Source organism: Apis cerana, linkage group LG7, assembly GCF_029169275.1.
Source record: "Apis cerana isolate GH-2021 linkage group LG7, AcerK_1.0, whole genome shotgun sequence".
NCBI classification, from domain to species: domain Eukaryota; kingdom Metazoa; phylum Arthropoda; class Insecta; order Hymenoptera; family Apidae; genus Apis; species Apis cerana.
Genome location: NC_083858.1, coordinates 3,205,960 through 3,226,629, shown reverse-complemented (window position 1 = coordinate 3,226,629; position 20,670 = coordinate 3,205,960). Strand labels below are relative to the sequence as shown.

The 20,670-nt window shown below is 26.9% G+C and overlaps 1 protein-coding gene and 1 long non-coding RNA gene across 3 annotated transcripts in view; one reads left to right on the top strand and one right to left on the bottom strand.

Annotated features, from left to right (window-relative positions):
- Positions 1-20,670, bottom strand: part of LOC107998439 (gamma-aminobutyric acid type B receptor subunit 2) — a 199,742-nt gene that overhangs the window by 68,163 nt on the left and 110,909 nt on the right. The gene's annotated exons all lie outside the window — the stretch shown is intronic.
- Positions 8,798-17,525, top strand: LOC133666494 (uncharacterized). Its single transcript, XR_009830704.1, has 2 exons — positions 8,798-9,313; positions 12,105-17,525. It is a non-coding gene; the product is annotated as an uncharacterized LOC133666494 (long non-coding RNA).

The window sequence follows — 20,670 nt, the reverse complement described above, 5'->3', positions numbered from 1 at the left end:
AAGGAAGAAATTGTATCGTTGCATCGTTATTCGTGGGACAGGAGAGAGGGGAGAAAGAATTATTTAGCACGCTCTTTGACTTTCTTCTGCGCGTGAAGTGAATAATACGCGCAGTCGTATCTCGTTTCTTCGATAAACGAGAGAGTTGAAGATGAAAAGGGAGGGAGGAAAGGGAAGGGAAGGTTGAAATGTGCTACCGGATTTATTTATAGGCAAAGTTTGGGCAACAACTTTCTAGACGTCGGGACTTCTTGGGATCATTGTGTTAGCTCGGGGTTAGCCACGTTGTACTGATAATGCTCTTGTTGATATACCATATTTCATGCATTTCATTGTACGTTCTCGAGTTTATCAGTGAAATTGATAAATTATTTATTATACTATGTATTTAGTTTATAGTAACAGAAATAATTGATATTTCTTCGTTGATTTTGGAATGAGGTAATAAGAAATGTTAAAAATAATGAGAATGAGAGTTTCCATTTGAAGATATCTTATATAGGGTTATTTTTATTAAAATTTTAAATTATTGTATCACATTGAATTCTATAGAAATTCAATGTAATCAAATTGGGATCTATGGGCTGTTTGTTTAAAATCAGGAGAAAAATGACAAGTATTGGATCGCTTTTTTCAAAGGATGGTTAAAAATACAAACATATCTCCATATAGAAAATGCTTTTACAATTGATAAATTGATAAATCAAATTTTTGTGAAACGAGCGATCAGATTTCTGGATTTGTGGATTATAGATGGGATATCCTGTAGATACTGAAACTGATATAGTTAAATGTCATTGGCTACTCAACGAGGAGGAGTACTACAGTGAAGATTATTGTACTAGTAATCTGAATGGATAGCATTCAATGTTATCCTCTATGTTGAATGTAATAACGTTTATACATCTTATAATATCTTAGAAGATTAATATCTCAAAAACAAATAAATACATAAAGATAAAATTTTAGATCTTTGATTCAAGTTCTGTTATCGTTTGTCCAAATTTCGTTTGATTTTAGATTAATTTTTCAACATAACGATTCAAAAGAGTTCTTTCAAATTTGGAGATTATTTTATATTTTGTAGAATATAAATAAGTAAAATACCTTTCCTTTAAATGTAAATGAAAAAGCAAAGAAAGAAAAATAAATTTAAAATTACAAGCAGGGTAGAGAGTGGAAAAAAGTACTTAGTGGAACTAAGAAATGAAGGTACTGGAAATAATGAGTGTTCCGTTATACTGTATTATTTGAACAAACTTGTACATTGTAAACAGAACACCCGTCATTTCTCCTACCTTCTTTCTTTCAATTCCATTATCACTATTACTTTCCACCATGCATCCACCATTTTTCTAATTTTTCATGGGATTTTAATGGGCTTGAAACATCTCAATCCTAACCTATAACGAGTTCGAATTCTTTGAAACGCGAAAATAAAATATAAAGAGAGAACACTTTTTATAAAATCTCGTTAAAAATCAATTTGCTGTTCGAAAATCACCAAGACCCAATCGATCAAAAAAAAAATTAAATTAAAAATAATTCAAACACATTCAATTCGAAGCTCCTAAAATATGTAACAAACAAAATGTAAATGAATCTCGGATTACAGATATTTTCAAGGACACGTTTTAAGTAAAAAAAAAAAGAAAAACAAAAATACAAATTGAAAAAATCGAGCATCCCTGTAACATTATTACATCAATTGCAAATTGTATTCCTTACATAACCTCCTCGAGATAACCTCTTAATAAAGAATCCCCTTGAAAGATTTAAATTTCTCGATTATTCTCGAAAAAGCGAGACCCGGTATTCTAACTTTTGCACGATTCTTGCATATTTATTCGCATTTCGCCCTCCGTAACGGGGATATATATATTTTACCTGAATTAAGTAACCCAGACACCGTGTTCATTTCCGGAATGTAAACATTTCCGGAAGAGTTGCCGCGCTGTTACGACTTCAGCGACCTCCCCTCCCCTCCTTTTCATCTTTTGGATTCCGTACACAGCACACCGATCCCTCTTGTTTGAATAATACGATTTAAATCTTTAATTCCGTGAAATTTTCCTTTATGTCGCATCCGTGCCGTTCGAATTCATGCCATCGTCTCTCTCTCTCTCTTTCTCTCTCTCTCTCTTTCTCTCTCTCTCTCTCTCTATTTCTCTCTATCTTTCTCTATCTCTCTCTCTGAATTGCGCGCTTTCCAGCCACGTAGCATCGTTTTTCGCCGATTGTTCTCGGCCAAGTCCTTTGTCTTACGAAATATTATTAAATTCCACGATAAGTAGATTATTTATCAACACATTTGGAACGTGTTAATTTAGATGAGACGCGATCTAATTTCTTTAATTCTAGCTTTTGAATCGTCGAGCGTGTTTATCTTTTGTTAAAGAGAAGAGAATTCGTGATCGAGAAGAAGCGCTCTGAAAGGGAGATTGGTTTATTTTTTTTTTTTTTGGATGGAATTAAGACGATAAGAAAAATTAAAATTAATTAAAAATTCTCAAATGCACGAGTAGAATAATATTGAGGATGATGAGAGCGATTTAATGTATTTCGAGATTAATCCTTTAATTGCGGAACCCTTTTTTATCTCAGTCGCTCTAAATGGAACAAAAAAAAAAAAGGAAAAAATATTTTACTAAAATCAAATCATAATATATAATCACAATAAAACTCTTAGAATATGGTTGTTCATCACCACAGTATTCAAAATATTTAAAAAACTCGTATTCTTCAGACTTATATAAAAATTAACATGTTGTTTATATATCATACCAGTTAAAGGGTCAATAGAAGAAGTTTTACAAGTGCCGATGGATTATAGTTACAATTTTCCTTATTGCATTTCCCTTTAAATTTTAATCAAGGTTAACAAGAAAAAATTTCCTCTGGAAAAAGAGGAGAAAGCAGTGGCAGGAACAGAGGTGAAGGAACAAATAATGGGTGTTCTATTGTATTGTACTGTAAAAGTAAGGAAGAGACCAAACAATAAAATGCAATAGAATAGCCGTTATTTATTCTTTCACTTCCATCTCTTCTATTCTTCCCACAGAGGGAATAGTAACATTCTGATTCTGAACGGAAATTTTGCCTTCGCAAGCCATCGCTATCTCATCACTTATTACTCCAACAAACCTACATAAAAACCTAAATAAAAATAAATGCGACAGCACTGTTATTTTATTCTCATCCCCAACACAAAATTCACTGTAAAGTTTAACCTGTGAGTTGTGGTTAGTTTCAATTCCAATATATGACCAAAGTGCAATTGTTCTTCCAAGAGACATCATAACCTAAATAAAAATAAATGCATTGTTATTCTCACTCCAACATAAAATTCACTATAAAATCTATCTTGTGATTTGTGATTAGTTTCAATTCCAATATATGATCAAAGTGCAATTGTTCTTCCAAAAGACATCATAACTTACATAACCTAAATAAAAGTAAATGCACTGTTATTTTATTCTCACCCTAATATGAAATTCATTGTAAAATCTATCTTGTGAATTAGTTTCAATTTCAATATATCATCAAAGTGCATATAAATAAAAATAAATATACTGTTATTCTTATCCCAATATAAAATTCACTATAAAATCTATCTTGTGATTTGTGATTAGTTTCAATATATGATCAAAGTGCAATTGTTCTTCCAATCATAACTTACATAACCTAAATAAAAATAAATGCACTGTTATTTTATTCTCACCCTAATATGAAATTCATTGTAAAATCTATCTTGTGAATTAGTTTCAATTTCAATATATGATCAAAGTGCAATTGTTCTTCCAAGAGACACCAATAGTTTTGAAACTTAAGGAGGGTTATTAGGAGAGTTATGGAAAATGATATTAATAAGAATCTTTTCATATTATATATTAAATACTACCTATTCACATAAGTATCTTTATTTTAATAGTTGTGTATCTACTTATTAACTGTTTATATTTATATATATCAGGATCACTTAAAATGTATAATAGTGAACTAATATCATCTATCCAAGGAATTTCACAAATTCTTTGGAACACTTATTCATAAAACACTTATTCATAAAATATTATCGCCTATCTATTTCAATTGATCAAATATTTTATATTTTATTCTTTGTTAAATTTGAAGGATCTGTGGATCTCTGTGTGTATTCATATCACTTTATTATCGTCATTTTATATGACAGTTGTCACGATATATTTATAAAAACTGTCATTCGATGTATGAGGAAAATTCAATAACATACATACAAATAATTTTTATCAATATTTCGGAAATTAATTAATAAAATTCTCTTTCCCCTTTCGAATTTCAAATTAATTAGTTATCGATGATTCCTTTCTCCACTTTTTTCTTATAATTCATAATACTGCGTTAAAAGAAAAATATAATTGCCTTATACTCGAAATAATATCTTCTTAGATATATGTCCAATAACTATCCATGTGTTAACCACTGTCAACGATTTGATCAAATCGTGAATCTTTTCGTGTTATAGCAATGGCGATATGCTGGGATTAAATAAGGGAGAAGTAATTTAGGGCGGCTGGAATTGAGTTTCGACGACAACCACAGTTGTCTGTCGGTGCACTCGATAAAAGTGTCATTAAGAAAATGAAAAGAGGGCAAAACGTGGAAGGGTTGAGGCGCGAGGAGGAAGAGTTAATTTGGGAAGAATTGAACAGGACAATGTGATGAACATTATCTCGTGGGAACAGTTGCGAATGTTCAATAACGATGCAGATAATATTAATTAGTGTTGAACAGATTTCGAATTTCGAAGCGTTAATATATGTAATAAATTCAATAAACTCTGGGCTAAGTTTAGCTTCCTCTCAAACTTTCGTTCTGAAATCTTTAGATTCGGATTTAAACTATCGTCGCTCGAAAGTTAAATAGTTCTTTTGCAAATATTTTCAAAAAAAAATATTATAATCGAATGCTTTTTGATCTTGGAATAAGTGGTGGTGGAAAATAAATTGTGTTGCGTATGAAAAACGAAATTTTATTTATAATTAAATAAACGTAATCTAAGTTTCATTATTAAAATTGATATTACATTAGATCATTAAAATATTGTCATTCAAATTAAATTATTTTTGCAGTAGTAACAACTTTTGCATTTGTTTTTACACCTTCCCATAATCTTTCCATGAATATATTAACAGTGTTTGTACAATTATAAAAGTACTCTTTTTAAAAAAATTTAATCTTTTCAGTTTCTCATTTTCAAACAATTTTTTCTTGTTTTTAATGAAACTTTGCGAGAACAGAATGGATTATATACATGCGACAATTTTTCTTAGCTGAGCATCAATGCTCAAAGTTTCACCATACTTTCGTTTATTAAATATTACGTACATAAACATAACTGTATAGTGCAAAATTTTAAATTACAAAATGTTTAATTTCTAAAAATATGCTCCCAGATAAAATTATAAAAATATTAAAAAAAAATTCTTTCTATAAAAAAAAGTTGCTCCATTTATAATGATTCCATTATGTTTTACATAACAAATTTTCGATAAAAATGTCGAGTAGAAATGTTCACATTACAACTAAATAAACAATTGTTCCAATTTTACTAAATGTCAAAAAGGAATGCAGTAACATTCTCTTTTCCGACAGATTACCCTCCTTTCGATTCTTGTTCTTCAGATCTTTTCACTCAAGTTACGGAAACACGTTTGAAAGGAGAGGTGGAAATGTGGAATGGAAACGCCCAATGTCCATTTCTCGACAATAGAAAGGGGCACGCAAATTGATATATCTGAGAAGTTGGGGAACGATCGAGGAGGAATTCGCGCCACCAAGACGGAAAGGAGTTGGACGGACTTTTGCAGTTGACCAAATCCGCCGCAACTACCTTCCCGACCTGGGAACACGATTCAATTGCTTTTGCTCCTGCATTCCTACCTACGAGCTTGAATTCTTGTTAACGACTTTGAAATTGAGAAATGAGTATTCCACTATTAATCCATTTGAGAAATTACTATTCTTTGATTCTTTGATTGATCTGTAATTTTTTGATAATGTCGTACAATACTGCGTCGATTCAAAAAATCATTTAAGTGTTAGCTGATTCACAGATTTGCAGATTTGGACTAATTTTCGATTAAAATTGATTTAATTTGCGATGGCAAATGTTAAATGGATAATATATTTAAAAAATCATCAAGATCGAGGGTCTTGATATCTTTTCATAAATAAGTATTTTTTTTCTTTTCAAATCTGATGTATATATTTTGTTTTATAATTATTTGTATTTACTTATAACCAGAAAAACTTGTTGAATCGCAGAAAAATTCCTGTTAAACTTTAGACAAAAACAGATTTTAATGTTAACAATTATGTTTCTCGAAAAAGTGACAACGAAGAATTGAAAATTTTGTTGAACGAATACTCTGTTCGAACGCAAAAGAACTTACAGTGCAATTACTACGAATGAGTCAATAGACAGTTTAATTATTCTGATTGTGCGGAAAACTAGAGCAAAAGAGATCGTTCACGGGCAAAGGGAATCAACTAGTTAAATTGTTTTATGGCAATATTAATCTTGATTGTGATTTAACATTCGTAGAATTTAAAACCTTTAGAATTTCAGTCGAGTTTCGCTCCATGCAAAACTCTTTCTTTGACTTAAAGACACGAGATCGAATCGATGAATCCATTTCATTAAAGATCAAACTTTGTTCAAAAAATTATTATCGAAGAATGGCAGAAGAATATAAAATAAAAAAAAAATGGATCATTCTGTATTATTTTTTGATCCATATTTCTGACAATAAATGTGATCACTTCGATCGATGTATCTTTTTATTGGTGCATTTAATTTTCGATTTGTTCATCGAAATTTAAAAAAAATATATTTATTTGAAAATTCATATTCGATATGTAAATATTCTAAATATACACGTATATATTCTTTACGAATATTTTATTCCGAATCTTTAGGCGTGTCCATACATAACCTCCAAACCCTAACTGGTATCACGTGAGGCATCGTCAAGCTACATATGGCCTTAACATATTATAATCTCACTTTTAACCTTTTCTAAATAAAGAAACTTCGATCGACTTTCTATCGTACAGATTCCAAGTTTCGAACACGAAATTATACTTGTATCGTTGAGTTTCGTATCGGAAATATTATCAATATTATGTTAATAAATAAAGAATATATAGGTTATTATAGTTTTAATGGAATCATATATTTTTTTATTTCACCAATCGATACAATGTAATGTTCTTTATAAAGAAAGTGTATAAAGAAAGTATTCAAAACTTATAAGTTTAGAAGATATTTATCTGAAGTTTGAGAAAAATATTTTTATACAACATTGGCTAATATTTAGTGAATCATCTTCTACATGTTATATTATAGTATATTATATTTAGAGATTTTTATGAGTTATATGCAAATCTTTTTCTAACTTTTTTGAATAACGAAGTATTTATGTGTTTTTAAATCTCTTTTTAAATCTTAGGTGTTTAAATCTTGAAAATAAAACATAGAAACATTAGTTTGTTTATATTATGCACTGCATTTATTAAATTAATGTTATATTATTTAGTAATTGAATACTATAATAAGTTTATTTACAAGTTAATTTTTAATTATGTACAAAGATAATTTTAAAATTATTTATATATATATATTTGTTCATATTATTAAAACTGCAGGAAATTTCAACATCTGAGGTAATTGTGCTTTTTATATAAAAAATAAATTATGATCTCTTTTTATATGTAAATAATTTTAAAAATACAATTAAAAATAATTACAATAAGCACTTGTTGTAATAAATTATGATATATATACAATTTTAAAAAAACTAATATTTCAAAAGAAAAAAATGTTGGATTAAATTATAACTTATTAAATTATAAATTATAAAATGTTGTAACATTGAACTGATACCTGACCTAACTGATCACGTAACAATATTTATTTTCTTGCCAATAACTTGATTGAATACAGGAAAAATTGGATGTAATTCGATGCAATTATCAATAAAAAAAAATTAAAACGTATTCATTGATTTTCAATGCGTTACTCATTTCCAGAGATTTTTATGGCCAATACTCCATCAGCAGTTTCAATACCACGTACACAAGTAAATTGGACTCTCGGGAACAACTCGTGATAGTTGTCCTCCCAAATGAACACGCACCCTAATGATGCAATGTGATCACCAAAGCAATTCCCCCTATTGAAATTACAAATGTATCGAATCCATACCGTTTCAAAATCACAAATTACTGTTCAAATAATAAAATGTTTGAATAATTGAAATACTCTGCTGTATATTCATTGTATTTAGATACATTAAAAAAAAAACTTTGAAAATATAAAGGTAGTAGTTTCATAAAGGTAGTAGAGATGTTTCTTTACATTTTTCTGATTAAAATAAATAAATAGAAATAAATAAATAAAGTGAAAAAATATTTAATTTACATTATTCAATTTATCTTTCAAAATATACAATTGTTTGAGATAAATGAATCTCTTATTTTTTTCAAATAATTGCATATTAACCAAAGTTGAAAAAAATAAGTAATTAAAAATTTCAAATTATATTATTGATTCATATAATTTCGTTTGGCATTATAGTTATTTATGATTGTTCGATGATAAATTATTGAAGTAATTTCATCATAAAATAAAAATTTTATATTTATAATTTTTGAATAATTATCTGAACAAGAATTTGTTCCGATCACGTTCAATTTTAGTTGGATTTAAAATTTAAAACATTCATAAAATACAATACTCGTTTGATATATATCACGCACGTATTTACATTAATTTAAAACTATTTAAATTATAAATTAAGAAGAAATATAAAATTGGAGAATCAAATCATTTCTCTTTGTCTATCGAATTAGCTATGATAAACATTTTGTTTCCAGGTGTAAATAAAACCAGCTTCGACGCGTTAACGCTCCACAAATACGCGAATATGTGCACGTATGCATATGTAGATTGATTTTACCGCGTCCACGGGGAACATCATTGGAACATCCGCTTTCATTCGTGCACGCGCAATAAAACGGTTGGAAAAAGTTTGCGATCGAAGGGAAGTGGAAACGTGGAGAAAATTGGGAAATTGTATGTCTTTTCAATCGCGATGACATTTCATTCAACAGTGTTTTCAAAAATCATAATTTCGAAAGTGTATTTAAGGTATACGTGTATGATTAATATCAATGTTTTCAATTGCAATACGTGCGTGATAGATTTTTAATAATCATGCATCGAAATATAAGACTTCACGTATATAAATATATATATATTTTATTTCCTGTGAGTATTTAAATATATATAGAATACTTATTTTAAATTTTATTATTTATAAAATTATATAAGTTAAAAAGATGATTTAGATTAGGTTAGGTTAAGTGATTCTTAATGTCAAAAATTACACAAATGAAATGATTTTACACGTATAAATCACGAAAAAAAAATAGAATTTTTTTGTAAATCAAATTTAATAAAATTTTTCAAGCACATAAATAAAATTAATTCTTATGATTGGATATGAATAAATTATTGATAAGTATAATGAATAATTATAATAAATTACTAAGTAAGTTATTTCATGTGAAAATATAGAATAAAATTTTTTCATTTAAAAACTAGTTTAATTAATCGATAAATTTTTAAATAAAAATTAATTACGACTAATTATTTCTTGTCTGTATATTCAATCTAAATTTTCTTAATAAATCAAAAACTTAAAATTTTATTCTATAAATTTTATTTTATATTATCTTATATTTTTTACAATTAATTATTATCATATATAGAATATATAATGAATAGTTATCAATAGTTCACTTATATTCAATCAAGAATTAATCAAATGTGTTTGAAACTATTTGTATTTGAAAAATTTTCAAATTTGATTTGTCTCTATTTTAATTTATTTCTACATGTAGAATTATTTATTGTTTGATTTTTCTATGATTTTTATATACATTTTATACATAAAAAAAATTTCCTAAATCAAAACAATATATTTTTGTTTTTCTTTTGTGCTTAATTATTCTGTACTTTGTAATATTCAATGGAATTTTCAAAATTAAATAAAATTTTTGTCTTTTGTGCGTGATAGATAAAATTCATATTTTATTAAAAAAAATTTGAAACTATTTCTTGTGTAGATATAATTTGAATTTTGCATTTTTTATAATGCGATTTTTACAAAATGATTTCTGAAACCTAACTCTCAATTGGCGTGTACAATTGGCGATTAATAATTTAAAAATAATAATTTTAAATTTATTTTAAATTAATAAATTTATTAATGAATAAGATATATATTTTAATTTAGATTATATTCTTTATTTAGTTAATTTGAAGTAAAGCGAATATTTGGGAAAATTGATTGATTGAAGGAATAATAATTTATTTTCCAATGGAAAATTCGTTACTGAAATAATTCTTAGAATACATATGGAAAAATAAATATAATATATAATAATTCTAGTGAGTGTATAATAGTGTAAAGCAGAATCAATAGTCAAAAGCAGAATAATAATATAAATATTTGATACTATGTTATAACGAACTATTTATTTTCTCCAAAGCCAAATAACAAACAATAAACAGTTTATTTTGTAAAATATAAAATAAATAATTTAATTGCAAGTATATTTATTTTATTAAATATACTTTTCGTATGAAATATTTTATAAAATATTTGTGTCATTTCAAAAATAAATTATTTCTCTTAATTAATTAAAAATAATTTTAAAATAATATAATTTGAAAATTTATTAAAACGTCCAGATCTGATATGAAGATTATCTGTATTTATTGACAATAATTATTGAAAATAATTTTCGAAATAAACATATAATTCATTATAAATAATAATGACGTGAACAACATTCTGTTTCTGCTGATATAAAATTTCATTTTTTTCATAGCATATGTATAAATAGATGATTTTATATCTTAATCATGATAAATATTGTCATGTCCAAAAAGTCAAAATATCGATATATTAATTTTTTTTATATTAAAGCACGTTATTGCTTAACTGAAATCACGTTATTCGTTATTGTTATTTTTAATCCAATATTTTATATTTGTGTAGTAAATTATTTGTAAAAGTAAATTGTGTAAAATATAGGTATTAGGTATATAGGTATTATTTATTACACATAAAAAGATTATAGAAAAAGAAAGGAAATTTCTTTAAGGGAATGAATTCAACTCTCAAAAGATTTAATATTTTTTCAATTCTGAAAATAATCTTATCTATATATTTAATATTATATTTTTCATAGCAGGATAATAGAGGATTAAAAATTAAATACTTTATAATTAAAAATTTTGCTTTATCTTGTTATATTTAATAAAAAAAAATTTTTTGAAACTTTAAGCGTTGATAAAGTTGTATAATTCATTATGCTCTACATATTCATAAAATTCCAAAAAAATAAAAAACCAAAAAGATTAAATTTTTGTAATATAGGAATACAAATATTTCTGACTGCATTATAACATGGATATATTTAATACATAAAATAAAATAAAAATATCATAATATCGATAAAAATATTATTATTAATGTACAGTCTCAAAATTATTGAATTATTAATTAAAAATATCACAATAAAATTATATTGAAAATATTATATAACTCTCCACTCTCAATGATTTTTTAATTATCTTGTTATTACACTAAATAATATCGTGAAAGTTTTACTTGGCGGTCTTTGTTTATTAATCTAATTTATTCTAACACGATATAAATCATGAAAACAGAAATTAAATAAATTTTCATTGAACATCAATTTTAACTTTAATATTAGTTTAAATTAAAATTAAATCAAAACTTATTAATATTAATATTGATTTAATAGTTTGCATTATGTTTGAATTAATTTTTGGATAACAAATCCTTAAAACTTAACCTAACCTAACTTAAACTATTTCAAAGAAACTTTTCTATTAATAACTTTTTAACGAACAAGTAAAATCTTACATATAATAAATTCAACAATATATTAAAAAAAAACAATAAAAATCGAAGAATGGTAAATAATTACCAATATTATTATTATTATTTATTTTCAAACTGGAGATCTCTGCTATTACGAAGAATGGAATATCAGAGCGAAGATTCGGAAAATTAAAAGAGGAAAAGAGTATTATAATAAGAGAGAAAGGTAACTAACAGGTTATATATTATAATGAATAAATTAATGACGCATTTTCGATGTAAATTCATCGCTGCGGAATGCTTATCCGCGTCCGATTCTACAATATGTCACGCCATTTACAAGCGTTGTAAGCTTTATTGTTCTCAGCATCCATTGTATTTACGCGCGTTTTACATCTCCTGCCAGCGAATCCCTCCTTGCAATAGTTGAATTCTTCCCTTCCCGCTTCTTCTTACTTTGTTCGACATCAATAAAGCTTTAATTAGATGTCGCGTGACAAGATAGCATCGCCGTTATGGATATATTGTAACGCAATCCATACACGATCGATCATTTTTCCACTTGAAAAATCAACAATTCAGAGAAATTATAAGGAAGAGATGGTAATATATATCAGCAAAATATCTTACAAGGAAATTTATGTACTTGGAAAGATTTGAGTTTAATAAAAAAAATTCTTGTGCATATAAATTTCAATTAGACATACGTTTTTTATAATAATATAAAATAAATTCGAATATTTGGATCTATCGTTACAAAGTTATATTTAAAAAATTAAATTAATATTGAAGATAAGCGAATTATAGGTTATTGTATCCTAGAAAATAATGTTAACATCGATCGAAAGAAATTACTTATTTTTAATTTCGATTATTTCATTGGATAACGTATATAAAAATACTTTTTCTCTATATTTCTTCCAAATTTTTGTTCAAAGTTTATGCAAAGAAGAGAAAAACGATTGAATTAAATTTTATAGATATAATTCATATCACAAAAGTTTAATCAAACAAAAACGATCATAACATTATTTTACACTATTCTCATTTATTCGCTAAACGTTCGTTTGAACGCACGCCAATGCCAATGTGTGAACACGTGGTTCATCAGTGTGCCAATGTTGGCCACCTCTTGCTATCGGTTTTCGAATCAAAGAACATTAGGTTTGCCAATGTGATGTGCCAACATCCTGTCTACATATTTAATAATAATTACGTTAAATGTTAAGTAAATATAACTCTATTATCGTTCGATGCCAATGATATTTGTAAATAAAAATCACTTAAAAACCGCTTAACGTGCTCGTTTATCGCGATCTAACGAAGAAAAAATCAATTTTAACTTCGAGTCGATTTTCGTTCGTTTAATATCGAGGGGGATTTTATTAGGAGATCGTATAAAATAAATCGAATATAATTTGAAATTGTTTAATTTTTAATTTGATTACGAGAAATCTTCTACGAGTTTTGAAAAAGGAATCGGCAAGCGATATCTTTTACTATGATTTAAACGTTCGGCGCGAGATCGAGGTCAATCGATAATGTCGTAACCGAAAAATATATATTTGTTCGATGAAAAGAGCCTTCGTCGAAAGTTCTCGACCCGTTGCATTCGGAATATCACTTTATGCTAAGGCAAATATTAATTCTGATAACCGAGAATACGAATTGTAGTAGGTGAACATTTCTTATATATGGAATTTTAAATGAATTCGAGCGCATATTTGTTTAAGGATTTCGGATAGTTATAAATAATAGTTATTAACACGTGTATCGTGATGACGAATTGAAAACGAATCGAGAATGTTTCAATGATCGAATCGACCAATTTGAATGTATTAATAAAATTAATTTTCAAGAATATTCTTAATGGATAACAATCACAAAAATAGGCATACGTTTCCCGAAAAAGTCTCACATCTGCACAGAAGATTATGTAGTACCATACCATGTTGAGAGCGAGGGAGTGGAGTACTCTCTTTGCCCCTGTGGCATCTTGAAGGACTTTTCAGCAATGCATAGTGGAAACAAAAGGGGAGAAAGAATGTACGAGTGGAAAAATAAATAACGGTGAGAAAATAATATACATAATTACATCTATATTCAAATTAAGAAAATATGAAATTAAAGCAATTAGACTAAACATATATATTTATACGTTATTTTATTTCCTGAATAAAAATTATCGATATTAATTTAAAGAGAAACATTTTCGCTTAATCGATAAAGAAATTATAAAAATAACTCGTGAATCATAAAATTTGATATTTCTTATTCATATCAAACTTGTCTTATCGTGTAAATCCTCGTAATTATTGAAATTAGGAAGATAATGTTGAAATATATCCGGAACGGGAAATATTTTCAAATTGATACAAATTATTGCGCAAAACCGGGTATATTCTACACGTATCTCAAAGTGGTTTGTTAGTACTCGGAAGACGCGGAAGCGCAAGAGTCTTCATTGCGCGTAAAGTTGATGTCCACTTAACCTGATTCTTTGTCCGTTCTCTCCGACCAATCTTCTCTTTCCCTTCTTCAGACTTTTCATTCTTTTTCCCGCGACAATTAAGTAAGATTTCCCTCCCGCGATAATAAATCGAAAATGACGTTAATAATTCGACGTCGCAATAATCGATCATTTCATTGATAGACGTTTTATCATATGTAATGACAGATTGATACATACGAAAATTCTCGACACTTCTTCGGATTCTTTTAATTAATCGACAAAATCAGTTTTCTTTTTTTTTTTATAAAATATTTATGAATTATTCGAATGAGAATGATTTAGAAATTTGGAATGTTTCTCGCGTTTTAATGATCAAAAAAATCAATTATTGCTATTTATGCTTCGTTGCTTCCTTGTTATTGTTACTAATAATTCCATTTTTTTTTAAATTTGATTCTTATGAAAATTTATATAAAAAGAAAAATACTATTCGAATATTTTTTATTTATTTAAAAAAAGGAAATAAATATTTCTGTTTGAAAAATTATCATAGAAATTGAGATTTAAAAGAAAAAAAAAAATTTTTTTTAATAGAATGATGATTGATTAGAATGAGATATTTTTTTTTTATTTCTCATTCAAGCGTTTTAGAACATTTTAAAATGGTCTAATGTCATTCGAAGTTATCGGTCAACTGCAAAGGAAAGTTAATTTATTTTATGGGAACGATAAAACTATTTCCTAATTGATTATTAATAATCATGATAACACGAATCATCAAATGTAAATAAATAGTCAATTACGCTTGTACGCTTCATTATTTATTTTGTAAATATTATTTTTTGCTTGTAACATTTTATCCATTTACGTGCAATTTTCAAAATAAGTTATTAAAAAAAAAAGTAGATATGGTTTACTTATCGAATGTTATTAAATTGGAAAAAGTACATTTGTATACAGATTCTTCGAACGTGTTAGATATTTTTACAAACGTTACAAAAAATTTTCAAGAATAAACAGAGTACTTTCGTTCATGTGAAATAAGTTATTTTCCCTTGTGATTGAATGATCTTAAACCAAGTAAACAAAACATATCATTTAAAAAAGAAAAACAAACTTGATTTTCACGTGACTTTCATGTTGCTCATCGATCAACAATCGACACAATGCACAAGTTTGCTCCGACACAATTTTTTTCTATCATCAATAACAGCCGAGATATTCAAACGCTTCGCTCCGTATATTTAATATTAAGCGTCTTTTTTTCTTATTAAGCATACAAATCCGTCTCGCGCGAAACGTGTGTTTCGCCAAGATAAGTGACGCATAATCATGTTACAAATTCGACATTTGATGTCTGCTTCGCGTTTACCGTTCGCGTTTGCCTTCCAAATAGATATCAATTCGAGAACAGGGAGCAAGAAGAAACACGATCAGCTGACACCTCAACGTTTCATCAATGCTTGCACAGGCTGTGCTACGCGTGTATCGAAACACGTGTGGCATGTGTACACACGTACGCAAAGTTTACATATTTAATCGAACGTCTTATACAAGTCTCTTAAGGAATAAAATATCAATCGAACGAGGAATAAAATTCGTAAAATTCGAGTTTCGAGATAAGATCAGTATCTTACCTCGTGATTAATAATTGAATTAAGACGATTATTTATTTCACTCGTATGTCACATCGATAAAATGTTAATAACGAAGTGACGGATTTAGGGGGATATTGCATAAGTTAATTGAATAAATTGAATAAAAATTTGTTTAAAATCAGAAATTGGATATAGATTCGTTGGGATTTTGTTAACGAGTTATTAACAAAAAACATTGGCCAATCAATTTATAGCTTAATCGAGCTGCAAGAATAGTGTTGGTTATGTGCCGTCGATCGAACACGAACAAATCCAAGTGATATAAATACGTCGAAAAAAGTTGAATATTATAGTTTATCTATTGTTATATAATTATTTATAATTCGATTATTTTATCGATAAAAAAAATTTGCCATATTCAATAGTTTTTTTTATATTATATATGTTGCTTGAATTTATTCGTGCTCGGTACTACACGTAGCTAACACTATCATCGTAACTCGTAGCTACAATATGATTGTTTTTTGCTGATAATTAATTAACAAAATCGTAACGAAACTTTTTGAAAAGGAAAATATTGCTTGAAATCATTTCAGGAATTTTCAGTTAACAGATGTTTCCATTTTTGGGATATCTTGTATATTTGTCCATGTAAAATATGTAAAGGATATCGACATACATCAAATTTCTTTATTTTTAAATATTTTTGTTAAAAACAAAGCATACATCTTTTTCAGAATTCTCTGTATCATCATTTCAATTTTTAAAATGATGCATATTGTTTTAAAGTTAATTCTTAATACAGGATTAAATTATTATATATATATATGTAATGTATATCAAAAGTATGAGATACTTTACATAAAACTTTTTTAAAGATTGGAGTTACTACAATAACTTTGCGACCTTTTAAAAATAATCATTTTATTATATTGTATATGTAAAATAATATAAAACGTAAATTTATAAAAACTCGTCAATCATTACAATTTTTTTATAATTTTTAGATTAATAAGAAACAGATATTTTCCTAATATTTTCAAAATTTTAATGTAATTTTAACGTTCGAATATTGTTTATTAAAACATCAGACAAGAATCGTTTATCAAAAAATATTTACCATCTCTCAATTTAATAACAATCTTTGAAGTTGTTTTCTCTCAGATTCATTTTACAACATTCATTATAATAATAACGGTGAAAAATTTCACTGGAATAGTGCACTTTCATTAATGAACCACAACGTTCAAAGAGTCAATTCAGCCATTTCCAAATGCGTTACCAAAGGCTGGGCTATGTTCGGTGTGCTTTCAACGTAACAACTCCCGATAACTTTTCCTAAACACTAAATAGGTTAGACAGGTTGACCTGGCTACGCCAATTCTAACATGTATGGGTCGCGTTCTCCGATTCAATTATAACATAACCTTTAAACGGCGTCATGGCGTCGTGGCATTGTAGCATCGCGGGCATCGTGGCGTCGTAATATCGTCGAGTCGATGTCGATGCCGAGGTATGTATGCGACATCGTCTCCCGTCTGTTATGAGCTATGACCTTGTTTTTCACTTGACGAGTAAATTGGGCTGAGTTTTTCGAAACTGAAGCGAGGAAACAATCTCATTAGATGGCGTGAATGTTGCATCACGGCGAAGTCACGTTCTCTTGTTATAGTCCGCTCTATCTCGCGAACTTTGCCAATGACTTTCGATTTCCTACGTTCAATCGGTTATTGCTACTGAAAATTTTCTCTCTCTCTCTCTCTCTTTTTGTCGTATCTGTATCCATCTCACGCATGGCCGTTTAGGATACTCTTGAATTGATGTTGCGGATAACTTTCATGCATTTCAATCGAATCCTCTCTTCATGCGGCACGTTTGACCACTCTATCGAATTAGAATAGATAAAATGTTCGAGATGATTACGTTGAGGTTAACCCGAATTTACGTATATTGTATGACAACTTTGGAATATGAGAGAAAAGAGAAAAGAAGAAGGGGGAGAAAGCATCTTTCGCTGTATAGTAAACTCATCATATAATGTGTTCATATCTTATTCATTGTAATATAGGTCAAGTGTGAGAATGCATCTGGGAAAGGATAGTTAGGTTATTGCTTGCGAGAATTGTGTTTTGGGCGTGAATCCCTCTGGTGGCGAATGTAGGAAAGATTATGGATAGAACTTTGGTATTAAGTAGATACTATAACGGCTATAGCTGTATCATTAAGTAAAACTATCCCGTATATCACGCGCTGGCAAATATCAGACTCGATATAATCGTTATTAATATTCACGTTCAGAATCTGCGTGTTATCTTTTGAAAAAAATTTCGTATATGCTTTTTGAAATGTATTGAGAACAAAAAATTATATTTATTTGATAAATATTAATACACATATGTAATTTTAAATATAATATTATTATATATTATATATTTATATTGTATATATTGTCTCAATTAATTTTCAATGTATATCTAGTAATATTTTATATGTACTCGTAATTTTTTTGAAGATTAATTACGTTAATTACACGATTAAACATTAAAATGATGAGATATCAAAACTTTTTCCATTTTCCTCGATCTTCTGTCTACTTTAATCGAAACATTATGGAGCATCTTGTCTCCATGTTAAAAGTAAGAAATTGTTAAAAGGTTTTCACTGTGGAAATGAAACTTGAGAAAAATAATTCAACTTCTGAGAACACTTTTAAATTGTACTTTTGCTACGGTTTCTGCTAGATTGCAGGATGATTCCTTGAAAACGTACCATTTCTACAACTCGATTGTAATTGCGAACGTGTATCACGTAAAAACTTTGATAACTTGGATGTATAAAACTTTAACAATCTCGATAATTCTGAGACGATCAATTGTTATTGTTGGTAATAAAATTATGTTGTATATAACTTTATCGTACAAGGAAAAGTAAGATAAAACTGAAATCCTAAACATTTTCCATGCTAACAAAAAAAAAATAAAAAAAAAACAAAAAGAACTCTGAACAGCACTAGAAGTTTGAAGTGGAGACTAAGAATGGAAGCACGATCGTAAAATGAAAGGCTTTTTGTTCGAAAAATTATTTAGCTACGAATGAAAAACAATCTCTTGAAAATGATGAAATATCCAGCACTTCTTTCATTTAAAATCAGGTAAAATTTAAAATTATATTAAAATCTATAATCATTGTTTACTACTTCAATGATTATTAAGTTTAATGGATATATCTTTACGTTATAATTCATTATGATAAAAAGTATTTTAATGCTTGATTTTAAAAAATTTCTGACAAAATGAAAATATCAAAGGAAAACATAATAAAAATATATAAATACTTTACAATTTTTTATACTTAAATAATTAAATTATTTATGTAAATATATATAATATATCCAAAGATATTACAACTTTGTCATTACAACTTTGTTTGTATTATATATTTGCCAATCAACTTCAAATAAATATTTGATTATTGAAATGCTAAAAAAAACAATATATATTTTCTATAAGATAGTTTCTAATAGTTTCTAATAATTCATCTGTAAAAATAATTATAAATATTACATAAATAAAAAAACAAAGAAAAGCAAAAAGACAAAAGCAAGAAAAGAAATCAATAATTTTTTTTTATTACTTTTATATGTTTTAAAGGAAAGAATTTTTCAATGTGATTTATTTAAATATATAAAAGAAGAATTATTTTTATTATTATATTATTTTATATATATTTTTATTATTTTTCTTTCATATAATATTGTAAAAAATAATCATCAACAAATCTTAAAAATATATTAAATATCACTTGTGATTAAAAAGCTGCAACATTATTAATTTTTTAAATTGATTAAAATAATAATATTATCAATTAAAAAATTTTAAATATAATAATTAATAATATAATTAATTAATGTGAAAGGCGCTATTCAATAATTAAATATTTTTATTAGAAATTTTACAAAATTATATATTACAATTTAATATAAAAAAATATTAAAACATTTCAAAGAGAAACGAAATTTTATAAATTTTATATTGTTTTTTTGTATAATTTTTTGCACTTTGCGTTTCAAACTTGATAATACTTTCTTTGATAACATACTTTAATTTTTTTTTCTAGAGAGAAAAATATATTGATTAAAATAAATGAAATGTAATTTGTTATATATACCATATTTTTAGAGATTTATGTAATCCATATTTTTATCTAATAGTTTTAAAAAAAAAGTATCATAAAAGTAATGAAATGCTTAAAAATAATCATAGAACAATGATATGAAATTATTAAAATATAATTTTATTTAATTAACACAATTACTTAATATTTTATTATTATAAATTTTTATCATAGATTCATAAATCAGACATAGAATTTTTATGAAATTTAATATATATGTCTTTCGTGAATATTAATTAATTTTCGTGAAATTTTGTTATATTCAATGAAGATAATTATGCATATTAAAAAGAATGATCAAATATAATTATTCATTTTTCTACTTTTCCATATCGCAAAATTAACGCGAATTAAAATATTTCAATAATAGTAACGAATGTGTTAAATTAATAATTGAATGTATAAAATATTGAAAAGTTCGCAGAGAACAAGTGGTCTTGATATTTTTAAGCGGCTTCATACATACCCTCTTTGCCATTAAATA